Source organism: Sturnira hondurensis, unplaced genomic scaffold (assembly GCF_014824575.4).
Source record: "Sturnira hondurensis isolate 20B ecotype Veracruz unplaced genomic scaffold, ASM1482457v3 Scaffold0006496, whole genome shotgun sequence".
Classification (NCBI taxonomy): domain Eukaryota; kingdom Metazoa; phylum Chordata; class Mammalia; order Chiroptera; family Phyllostomidae; genus Sturnira; species Sturnira hondurensis.
The window spans coordinates 6,891,494-6,901,965 of record NW_028079127.1 but is presented as its reverse complement, the minus strand read 5'-3'; positions in this window follow the sequence as shown (position 1 = coordinate 6,901,965).

Here is a 10,472-nt window from a genome sequence, read left to right as displayed (position 1 = left end):
TAAAAACCACACTAAACCCTCCTATGACCGGTGTAATGGGTTCAACCACTTTTGCCCTTTTCATTTGCAAATATCCCTCTTCTGTATGGGATCAGCAGCATTGGCTGCTTTGTTGTCTGTAAAAGGTAACCACCTAAAGCAACCTGTGCACAGTAAATGAGGACCATCCAAGAAACCCAATAAAGGCTGGTCCCAGCAAGGGCCAGGGCTTTTGCTCCCCTTGAGAGAAAAGCCATGCCCGCCCTCTTCCTCCATAGGACTCGGTAATCCGTGTGAATGTCTCATTTCATCCATAACGATACGAACACTGTGGGCTGGTGTCTGCATCAAATAAATAATATCAATACAGGAATAAACCCTGTTTCACATACTCATAATTGCAAACCTACTTTTGCCCACCCCTGTAGTATATATTTTTAATTCTATTTTTCTTGTTCATTTTCTTTTAAATAAAAGTATGACCTTCTACATTTCCACATTTATTAGTGAAGTTGCAAGCTACAGTCTCATTGGTGACAGATGTCTGCCTCACAAAAGGACTATCAGTCCCAACTCATTTGTTCACATGTCTGTTTGGCTGCATCTCTGCTGACTTTGAGCTTAGATATCAATTACCTTCGACAGAACCCACTGCAAATTTCCTGTTCGATTTCTGATCTGTCTGGCTCATTCTCAATCCTTTGTCTCTTCCTAGTTCAGCTGTCCTAACACTGACTTTGGCCTAAGACTTTAACCTTCCTCAAAACTGGAAGCCCTAGTGAATCTTGGCTGTGCCTACCAGGGTGTCCGACCTCTTGGTGTCCCTGCACTGCACTGGAAGAAAAGGAGTTATCTTGGGCCACACATTAAATACATTGTGACATGTAATCATGCACTCAAAAAATATCATAATGTTTTAAGTAAATTTATGATTTTGTGTTGGGCCCTATTCATGGACATCTTGGGGTGCAGGCAACCCATGGGCAACAGGTTGGACACCCCTGGCACCGACCAAGAAAAAAGAGAAAATAAAAAATTTTAATATTAAAAATAAAATAAGGGAAACTTAGAGAAACTAAAGGGTCTTAGAGAAACTAAAAGAATAATTAGTGAATATAAGAAACACATTTCTGTCAATAGATTCAACAAGTTCGGTGGAATGAGTATATTCTTAAATGAGTCCACTTTCAAAACCAGCATGAGAATAAAGAAAGAATCTGAAGATCCTCATGTCAACTGTTAGGGTGGGCGGGGATAGAAGGAAGCTCCGGCTGGACTTTGCCAAGACAGACATCCTCACAGTAACCTGAGTCCGAGGAAGAGACCACCAATGCTATATCGCTGCTTTGTTCAGAGGGCACCAATCCCCAGCTCCCAGGGGGAGCCAACGAAAATAAAACCCCACTACATTCCCTGCTTGGGCGCTACCGCTCCTGACCTCATCCTGGAGACTGGGGGAACCTTGCCCCGGTGCGCAAACCCCAATAAAGCTCTTTATTGCCTACTTTATGGCTGATTGGCATTTATTGCCTAAGATAACCTCTCATCAACAACTGTGAAAGGTCTGACACTGTGTCCTGCTCACAAGTTAACAACAGCACAGTCAGTCGTGGTTTCAGAGACGCTGAGAGAGAATGAGACTTCTGTGCCAGCGCGAAGAAGGACAGCGTTCCACTCCCAAGCAGTGGTCATGAGCTACAGCTTTTAAAGACATGTTCTGGTCCTTAATTTTTACTTATACTAAAGATCTACCTATGCATAATTTAAAATACAAATAATCTTATAAAAACACAACTGCCCCAAAACCAGTGGACAGACATGCTGAGCGAGGGGGTGGGGTGGGGAGCTGACAGCTAAAATGTTCAAAGGAAACAGCGAAACTGTTGTTGAAACCACCACTTCCTTTAGGTTGATCCAGTCAAAAGCATTTCCTTCTTAGAAGTGAAACATTTACTAGGCTGAAAATGTGTAATTGCAAAAAGATTTAGGATACGGTAAACATTGATTAAGTCTCAATGCTGTGAGATTATATTGGCTACATTACCTCTTTGCCCATTCATACCCTGTGTTTCTACTTATAAACACGAGTTATGCTCAGGTGTCTGACACGTTTCACTCACAAATGACCAACTCAAGTTGTTCAATGTGATGTAAAGACCTCATAAACATAAGCACAAACCTGTTAATACTTACTCATTTCTGCATTTTTATTGATTTAGAAAGTATATTTATCTTGTTTGAATTTATAATATATTTTTAAATTTAGACATTACAATGATCTTAGGATAACTGGTATCAGAAAAGAACTGTTTAAAGTAAATATAATTTAAATATGAAAGTTCAAAATAAAATATAAAATTTAATGGGTTTTTAAAAAACAGAAGTAAACATTTGGAAATTTTTCATATTTAACAAATGTTCAACTGAGATGTACAACTAAAACTAATTCTTAGAAATAGAAAAGAATAAAATTAATGTTGATTGGTTCATTGAGGGGATTGGCACAATTTTTTAAAAAGTTGTGTGGTAACACAAAACTGCAAATTTCACTTCACATTTGACTTTCAAAGTAAAGAGGGTTATTTACATATAATCAGAGTTCTTTATCAATTTTCCCAAGATTTCTTGTAATAGTTTGACATTTAAATCATCCTCTCTTTGAAGACTAATGGAGTCATTATTTTGTATATTTGTTCTTCAAATATTAACCAGTTTAATTGTAGTCAACATTGTGTCAACAGGTTTTTAATAAATTTCTAAAATCCTAAATCTTTTTGCAAGAATTCCAATCTCACATTGCAATTGCTTTGTTCTGTTGTGCTGCCTTGTATTGTAAGAGGTGGATAGTATTGTGAAGTTAGCAAAGAGCTGCAAAGATAGTGTCTCTCCCCACAAGGACTGAGGGTTAGTGATCAGGGAATAGAAATGTTTGGATTGCAAGTAATTCCATGTAGATTCACTAACAAATGTTTTTGTTTTAGTTTAATGACTGCTTTAGCTGCCATATACCCCCTTGTAATGTGGTGACTTGGATAGGAGTAATTGAATAATGCAGATGCCTTATATTTTCATTGTTTTACAAGAATTTGATAGAGAATCTATAAAACATCTAATAATGACATTGCTAACAACTTCTTTCTAATCCTAATCTCATATTAATAAAAATTTGAAGTTATAAACTTTGGAGAATTGTAAAAAAAAACAAAATATTCTTTTAAATACATATTTATACATGAAGTTCCTAGTTGAAAATATTCCTAAACTCTATCAGTACATGCTTCTATTAGTCATTATACTTATACTAAACAGCATTATTTATTTAAAACATCACTGTCTAATAGAAATAGAATGTAAATCACCCATGTTATTTTAAATTTTGTCATAGGTACATTAAAAAGTAAAAAGAAGCATGTGAAATTTACTTTTATAATAAATCCTATTTAATCCAATATATCTAAAATATTACCACTTGAACATGGAATCAATATTAAAAGTGTTGAGATGTTATGCATCCTTTGTTTCATACCAAGTCTAAAATTCAGTGTGTATTTACACTTCGCGCACATTCCAATTTCAACTAGTCACCTTCCCAGTGCTCAGTAGCTCGTGTCACCAGCTGCTATGACACCAGCCAGCACAGGTTTAAAACTGGGCTCTTTCTTGCAAGTTCCTCAGCTCTACAGCATATCTTACCCATGTAGCCTCGTGTTTCTGTAACATGAGTTGAGATGGGGATTCTGATTTCGATGGTTTATCGACTGTGTGTTTGTGTCTTTTCCAAATTCATGTGTTGCAGCTGTGATGGTGTTAGGAGGTGGGGCCTTTGCGGAGTAATTCGATTTAGATGAGGTCCTGAAGGGGAAGTCCCCATGATGGGATTAGTTTCCTTACAAGAAAAGGAAGAGACCAGCAAGTCTCTTTTTACCATACAAATGACAAAGCACACGAAGGTAGCCCTCTGCCAGTCTGGAAGAGGACCTCACCAGGAAATGAATCAACCAGCTCCCAGCAGAGGGGACATCCTTGTCTCTAGACCAGGGGTGTCAAACTCATTTTCACCGGGGCCACATCAGTCTTGTAGTTGCCTTCCAAGGGCTGAAATAATTTTAGAACTATATAAATGTAACTACTCCTTAACTGTTAAGGAGTTGAAATTACATTTGGCCCTTTGAAGGCAACTACAAGGCTGATATGCCCTCCCCCCCCACCCCCACCCCGTGAAAGTGAGTTTGACACCCCTGCTCTAGAAGCTGGGCAATGAAGTTCTCTTGATTCAACTACCCGGTCTACAATGTGTTATTAGAGCAGCCTGAGCTAAGACAGAGGAGAGGCAGTAAGAGGTGATATGAAAACAGACTGTTTCACCTCACAGTTCAATGGGAAAGAAAGGTATAATATGTAAGGGAACAAGGGGGCACAGAGGAGAGGGGATTCTTGGAGGAGTCAGAAAATGCTCCCACCCTTCGCAACAGCATGGATGCAACTGGAGAGCATTATGCGGAGTGAAATAAACCAGGCGGTGAGGGACAAATACCATATGATCTCACCTATAACTAGGACCTAATCAACAAAACAAACAAACAAGCAAAATATAACTAAAAACATTGAAATTAAGAACAAACTGACAGTAACCAGAGGAGATAGGGGAGGGGATAATGGGGGGGGAAACAGTGAAGGGTTTACAGGAACAAGTATGAAGGACACATAGACAAAACCAAGGGAGAGTGGAAACAGGAGAAGGAGGTGGGGATGGCTTCAGTGGTGGGACAGGATAGGGGAAAAGGCAGAAAACTGTATTTGAACAACAGTAAAATTCAAAAGTATTTAATAAAAAAACATAAAAATAAAAATTAAAGAAATAAAAGAAAAAAGAAAATGCAACACAGAAAAGGCAATATTTGAGATGGACCTTACATGATGAATAGGAGTTTGACAGAGACAGAAGTGATAAATTGGATCAAAAAGAACAAAAACATTAATTTGCAGAAAAACCTGGCATTTGAACCTTGTAGGAAACCAGATCTCAGGATAAGTGGGTGGCTTGAGAATTGTGAAAGTTTTGGATAAGCCATTGCTCAAAATAAAAGAGGATCTGATTTAAGTGTCACTGAGCAACAACAAACTAGGATGCCCACCAGCACAATTTTTCTGTTTTCTGAAGTTCTACTTAATAGAAACTAGAAAAACAAACATTATTTGGTGTAGGTTGGGCTGAACTAGCTCACAGGGAAATCTTAAGAGTGAGAGTATTGAAAATACTGGTGTGAACATGCTTATGATTTTTTGATTATTGGTGCCTAAGCAAGATAATGAAAATATGGCTGGAGTGTGGGGGTGATGGGCTGAGAGAGTAAGCAGAATCAAAGTATGGTTCTCAAACTTTGGCCATCCCCAAGAGGGCTGCTTAAAAGCACAGATGGATACCGTATGACCTCACCTTTAACAGGAAGCTAAACAACAAAACAAACAAGCAAGCAAAATAAAAACAAAGACACTGGAATAGAGAACAGGGGGACAGTGACCAGAGAGAAGAGGGGGAGGAATTTCAGGGGAAAAAGGGGAAGGATTTACAGGAACTAGTATAAAGGACACACGGACAAAAACTAAGGGGGTTGGAGATGGGAGGGAGGTGGGGAGCACTGGGGGGGTGGGCTGGGATGGGAGTAAAGGACAGAAAACTGTACTCGAGCAAAAATTTAAAAAAAATTTTTAAAGCACAGATGGATTGCTGTAGGGTGGATATTCGACTGCACAACAAGATGTGTGAGTCATCAGTACAAAGAAGAGAGAGAACCCCGAGTTTAATTCACTGCTTCCCTTTACTAACTGTGTGCACTTGATCAAATTACTTAATGCTGGCCCTCAATTTCCTCATCAAAAAGGCATCTCTGTAATACATACTCTCTAGGATCACAATGAAGTAAACATTAACTGTGAACATGCTAGACCATGGGACAGCATGAAATGAAAAGGACGAGGCCATTCTGTCATGTGAATGGCAGAAGAAGACTGCCCTCCTTGAGTGAGTGGAACAGTCCAACACACAACTATGAAACTTCCCCATTCTTGGGCAGGGTGGAAGCTAAAGGGTAGAAGGTGAAACTATGTTGCTATTGGAAACTGCACACATGCTCTCTCCACATGAAAGCTGACTTCCCTGCACACGATTTGCAACTTGCACAGAGATCTTTGCCTAGCTACTGCATGGCCGCTAGAGTAACCGCGGAAGTCCATGAATCATTCTCTCATGTCAACAGAGCAGAGAGACCCTGAAGGAACCAAGAGCATGGTGAGAACTTCTTGTTTGCCTCACTCGGACCAGAGCAGCAGGACTCCACAGAGAATCAGAAAAGGGAGCTCCAGGCAGATTTTATGCTGAAACTGAGCTGACTCATATGTGGGCCCTTATCAAATTAAGAAAGGCAACAAGAGCATGTGAACCTTCAATAAATATTTTTCTATGAAATATATCTAGGCTAAAGAAAATTTCCAGAATTACTTGTAGAAGGAGAAGCATAGCAATGTTTAAGAGTTTAGAAATGTATGCTATTCAGTTCTCGTTGTAACGTTATCTTTAACTTCCTATTTTTAAAAAGTGACTACTCTGTTGAAGTGTAAGCAGAATCGACCCCAGGGTTTGTAAATTTGCTTTGGGTGCTGTCTCTCTCTAGTTATACCATCCCACAAATCAAAGGCAGAGTTTAGAAGTTCCACTGCAGCTTCTTTGGAAAGCCTATGCCTTGAGGTTAGCTAAAGTTAAGAAGTGATAAACTAAAATCTAGAATGTAAAGGAAGAGAAGAGAAGAAGGACTTAAATATGGATATGGACAAAACACTCCCTTCAACTAAAGTTTAGTCAGATTTCTCTAAGCCCTGTTCTGGACGAGGCCTCGGTCTCGCCACCTCTCTGTCCAAGCCAGATCTGCATAGACCTCTGTCAGAAAATCCTGCCAAGTCAGTTTAGAGAGATTCTCTCCCAGCCTTGATATCTGATCACTCTTAATATCTGACCAAACTCCTAACCCCCCACCCTCGATGTCTGATCACTCAGGCCTGCTCTGAGTAATGTTTCCATCCACCCATTTTGCCCCCACTCCAACTCTACTCCTCGGTTATAAATCCCTAGCTATCTCTATCGTATTCAGAACTGAGCACGGTTTACACTGAGGTCTCTTTTCCCTTACTGCAATCGTTTCTGAATAAAATCTACCTTTACTGCCTTAACCAGTGTCTGGCCTGGTTCTTGGATGATAATGCGCAACTTAATACATGTATACACGTGGTTCTGATGTTTAAAATAACACATGGACTCAGTGCCCACATGACAATGATAGAAGTGTTAGCATACTTTCTAAGAGAGTAATTGGACACTCTATAGTTGAAATCTCCAAAACACTTACACCTTATTACCCACTAATTCTCTTTCTAGGAACCAATTCTACTAAATATGGACTATACTTTATGTATAAAGATATCCACAGCAGCATTATCTATAGTAAAGAAAAAATTGAAAGAAATCTGAATATGCAACAATTTGTTATGTAAACTATGATGCATTAATCTGAGGAAGCATTGTGCAACTCTTAAAATGTTTACGAAGTGTCATAGAAACCAAAACATACTTATGAAATGATGGTAAGTGGAGAGAAAAGGCAGCATAGAAAATAGCACGAAATCATGTCCTCATTTAATAAACATGTCTCTGCATGTGCGACATAATCAGCATCAAAATTCATTGTAAAGCTACAGCAATACTTCTTATGGTGTCCTGATATATTTTCCCTGAACACTTAGCTTATCTAAATGTACTGCTATAATATATAAAAATGTTCGACTTCCACCAAGATGGAGGCGTGGGTGGAAACACTGTGCCTTCTCACGCAACCAAGTTTAAAGACAACAAAGTTTTAGCAACAAAAACGCAGCCAAAACACAGAAATTTGAACTATACAGAAGTCCGACAACAACGAACCATTCAGCCAGACCGGTAAGAGGGGCAGAGCCAGCAGCGGAGGCGAGGGGAGGGGTCTGGGCAGGAAAGATCTCCTGACCCAGGCATGAAGGCAGCCATGGGTGGATCCCAGGTGTGGGATACCAACAGGTGGACCCAGTGAGGGCGTAAGGCGGCAGGTTGACTACAGTCACGCATTCGCATGCAGATAAACCAGCAAAGGAGCGAGCAGTGAGACAGAGCGTGCAGGCCCCAGCAGTGGGAAGCAGCAGAGGGGACTGCCATTGCCCCTCTCTGACCCCACCCCCACATACAGTGTCACAACCCAGTGACTGGGTCGCCCAGCCCTGGTGAACACTTAGGGCTCCGCTCCTCATACCTAACAGGCACAAACAGACCAAAATATGGCTCAAGAAGAACTCAAAGCCCCGGAGACTATAATTCTAAGTGACCAAGAAATAGCTAACCTATCAGATGCACAGTTCAAAATGCTGATGATCAGGATGCTCACAGAATTGGTTGATTTTAGTCACAAATTAGAGGAACACATGAAGGCCAAACTAATTGAAATGAAGGGAAGTGCACAGAAAACCAATAGTGATGGAAAGGAAACTGGGACTCAAATCAAGGGAGTGGACCAGAAGGAAGAAACAAACAACCAAACAGAAAAATATGAAGAAACAAGAATTCAAAAAAATGAGGAGAGGCTTAGGAACCTCCAGGACATCTTTAAACGTTCTAACACCGAATTATAGGGGTACCAGAATGGGAAGAGGAACAGCCACAAGTAGAAAACTTATTTGAACAAATAATAAAGGAGAACTTCCCCAATCTGGCAAAGGCAATAGACTTCCAGGAAATCCAGGAAGCTCAGAGAGTCCCAAAGAAGGTGGACCCAAGAAGGAACACACCAAGGCACATCATCATTACATTAGCCAAGATGAAGGAGAGAATTCTAGAAGCAGCAAGAGATAAGGGGACAGTCACCTACAAAGAAGTACCCATCAGACTGTCAGCAGATTTCTCAAAAGAGACCTTACAGGCAAGAAGGGGCTGGAAAGAAGTATTCCAAGTCATGAAATCCAAAGACCTACATCCAAGATTGCTCTATCCAGCAAAGCTCTCATTTAGAATGGAAGGGCAGATAAAGTGCTTCTCAGATAAGGTCAAATTCAAGGAGTTCATCATCACGAAGCTCTTATTATATGAAAGGTTAAAGGGACTTATCTAAGAAAAAGAAGATAAAAAATAGGAACAGTGGAAGGACGGCAAACTCACAGTTATTAACAACCACACCTAAAACAAAAGCAAACCAAGAGGACAGCTAGATCAGGAGTGGAAGCATAGAAATGAAGAACACATGGAGGGTTAGCAACAGGAGAGTGGGAGGAGGAGAAGGGAGGAGAAGGTACAGAGAATAAGTAGCATAGAATGTAGGTAGAAAATAGACAGGGGGAAGGGCAAGAATAGTAGGGGAAAATATAGAATCTAAAGAACTTGAGACACGTGGTCATAAACTAAAGGGGGGAAATGGTGGAGAAGGGGGTGTGCAGGGTGGAGGGGAATGAAGGGGGAAATAGAACAACTGTAATGGCATAATCAATAAAATATATTTTAAAATGTTCGATGTTAAATGTATTTGTGGAATGTGCATACTTATAACGAGGATATTTAAAGGGAAGTAATAATAATAATAGTTAATATGGATGGTACTTACTGTGTGTCAGGGCACTTCCTAGGATTTCTCTTACAAATAATTTATCCATCCAATGAGGAGGTACCGCAGTATTGTTATCCCAATTTTACAGATAAGGAAGAAAAGGCCCAGAGCAGCAAAAAGTCCCAAGTCCTACATCCAGCACCTCAGCCTCAATTTGACCCCAGACCACTTACAGAACTCGTGCGCGTAACAACCAGAAAGAGGATCTGCAATCAGATAGACCCTGTTAACACCTTCCTGGTGCCACGCTCTTGGTCCAGTTATGTAACCTCCTTTTGTCTCAGTATTATCATCTGCGGAGAAAATATATAAGTCTCGGGAGCACAGTGAGATAATGAATACGACCAAAACCCAGGCTGGTGCTTGTCATCCCGATCCAGACTAGCGTGGCCTCCACCACCAGGTTCTTTTCATAAAAAGGGGTGCCTGATGCGGTGGGAGCTGGTTACTCAAGGGCTACTTTGCTCTTCTCCACAACCCCAATATTTGAGATGTGCTACTATGAAAGCAAGTCTTGGACAAATGCTGCTAACGGTCTAAACATTCACTAGCAAACAGTTACAAAAAATGCCCTGCTCTGTCCTCCAACACCCTAACCACACCACTGTGAGAGAGGCTCCCATGACACACATTCTGATGTGGGGGTGGGGGTGGGGTGCTCAAGGCTGGGACAGGGGCCTGCCTCTGGGGCAGGGCTCTAGAGAGCCGTGCTTGGCTGCTTCTCTACACCTGATTTTTGCAATGGCAGGAGGGCATGTTCGATTTTCCTTCAAACCATCCACCTTGAATACTGCTCATTCTGCCAGAGGAAATCGTTCTTGG